We start from the raw sequence: 2,629 nt of genomic DNA, 5'->3' as shown, positions 1-2,629 counted from the left end.
GGATGTGTTTTCCCAAACCTATTGTCCCTTTACTGATTGACTTGTTTACCTGAATTCCTTCTCCCTTGCCCGTACTCAAAGCCCATTGTTTTTTAATTGCCCTATTGATTGCTGTATTGACTATAAAATAAACTCCAGGGACTGAAGTGGGGGTCGACTCCTCAGAGTGACCCTCCTGGCCCCACTTCTCTGTAAGAGTTGTGAAGTTGGTTACTGTCTTCGCCGTCCAGATTCCCGTCGCCGCTGCGACACCCGCACCTCTCCAACATTTGTTATTTTCTGTTTTTTTGATTCGTGTCCTTAATGCGGGGGCGAGATGGTATTTCACTGTGGTTTTGATTTGCATTTCCCTAATGGCTAGTGATCGGAGCGCTTCCTCCTGTGTTCGTTAGTCGCTTGAATGTCTTCTTTGGTGAAGTGTCTGTTCATTGCCTTTGCCCATATTTTAATTGGATTATTTGTCTTTTTGTAGTGAGGTGTTGGATTTTCCTGTAGATTTTAGATATTAGACCTTTTTCGGATTTGTAAGAGCCAAAATTTTTTCCCCAGTCTGTAGGTTCTCTTTTCACTCTTTTGGTGAAGTCTTTTGATGAGCATAAGTGTTTAATTTTTAGAAGATTCCAGTTATCTAGCTTATCTTCTGGAGTTTGTATGTTGTTAGTTATGGTTTGTATCCTGTTAATGCCGTGTATTAGGGTCTCTAGTGTTGATCCTATTTTTTCTTCTGTGATCTTCATAGTTTTTGGTTTTAGACTTAGGTCTTTGATGCATTTTGAATGAGTTTTTGTATATGGTGTGAAGTATGGGTCCTGTTTCATTTTTTTGCAGGTGGATATCCAATTTTTCCAGCACCATTTGTTAAAAAGACTGTCTTTTTCCCATTTGATGGACTTTGGACCCTTGTCAAAGATCAGGTGACCGTAGGTGGATGGATTTACTTCTGGGTTCTCAATTCTGTTCCATTGGTCAATGTATCTGTTGTTGTACCAGTACCAGGCTGTTTTGACTACTGTAGCTGTATAGAAGATTCTGAGGTCAGGTAGTGCAAGTCCTCCTACTTTATTCTTCCTCTTCAATAATGCTTTACTTATCTGGGGCCTCTCCCCTTTCCATATAAAGTTAATGATTTTTTTTCCCATCTATTTAAAGAATGTTGTTAGTATTTGGATCGGGATTGCATCGTATTTGTAGATTGCTTTGGGTAGAATTGTCATTTTCACTTGTTGAGTCTACCTATCCACGAGCATAGTATGTTTTTCCATTTATGTAGATCTCTTTTGGTTTCTTGTAGTAGTGTTTTGTAATTTTCTTTGTATAGTTCTTTTACATCCCTAGTTAGATTTATTCCTAAGTATTTTAATTTTTTAGAGGCTATTATAAATGGAATCGCTTTTCTGATTTCCTTTTCATCATTCTGTTTGTTGGTGTATAGGAATCTAACTGATTTTTGTGTGTTTATCTTGTATCCTGCTACTCTGCTGAATCTTTTTATCAGTTCCAGTAGTTTTCTTATGGAGTCTTTCAGTTTTCCATATATAGTATCATATCATCTGCAAGTAGGGACAGTTTTACTTGGATGCCCTTTATTTCTTTTTCTTGCCTTATTGCTCTAGCTAGGACTTCCAGCACAATGTTCAATAGGAGTAATAATAAAGGACATCCTTGTCTCGTTCCTCTTCGCAAGGGGAATGTTTTCAGCTTCTCTCCATTTAGAATGATGTTGGCTGTTGATTTTGCATAGATGCCCTTTATCATGTTGAGGAATTTCCCTTCTATACCTATTTTATTGAGAGTCATTATCAGGAATGGGTGTTGGACTTTGTCGAATGCCTTTTCTGTATCGACTGAGGTGAGTATGTGATTCTTTTCCTTTATTTTATTTATGTGGATAAAACTTTTCTTTTTGCTTTGACAAACAAAAAACATACATCATGCAGTTGTGAAAATGAATAAACTAAAGCCACGTGAATCAACGTGATTCTCACAAATACAGTGTGTAGAAGAATATATGCAATATGATAGTATTATGTAAATTTTGTTGTTGTTGATTTGGACTCATAGTGACCCCATATGAGAGACCAGAATGGCACAATAGGGTTTCCTAGGCTGTAAACCTTTACAGGAGCAGATCGCCATGTCTTTCTCCTATGGAGTGGCTGGTGGGTTCAAACTGCCAACCTTTTGCTTAGCAGCCGAGTGCTTAACCGTTGCACCACCAGGGCTCCTTATGTAAAGTTTAGTGACATGCAAAGCAAACTATTTCTAAAGGGATACATACCTATACGCACCTAGTAAAAGAATTTAAAAATGCACGTGAATAATAAACACAAAACCCAGATTACTGGTTGCCTGTGTGAGGGGTCCTGGGGAGTTCTCTCTTGGAGGCTCCATTGAGGCCTTCAAACACATTAGAATTTTTAAATTTCTTTAGCTGGGATGTGTGTACATGGGTGTTCTTTATTTTGCTTTATCTTTTTTGTTACATCTTAAGTATTTTATTATCAATAAAAGTATGCTTGGTGCCCCCATTCTCCTCTGGCTACTGCGCCACTTCTCTGTTCCACCATGTCAGCAAAACTGACCCCAAAAGTCATATGGAGTTGTCTCCACTTCCTCATCTCCCTCCTAT

Source organism: Trichechus manatus, unplaced genomic scaffold (genome assembly GCF_000243295.1).
Source record: "Trichechus manatus latirostris isolate Lorelei unplaced genomic scaffold, TriManLat1.0 scaffold00069, whole genome shotgun sequence".
Taxonomy (NCBI): domain Eukaryota; kingdom Metazoa; phylum Chordata; class Mammalia; order Sirenia; family Trichechidae; genus Trichechus; species Trichechus manatus.
The sequence above is the reverse complement of the archived record's forward strand: the minus strand, read 5'-3'. Positions refer to the sequence as shown.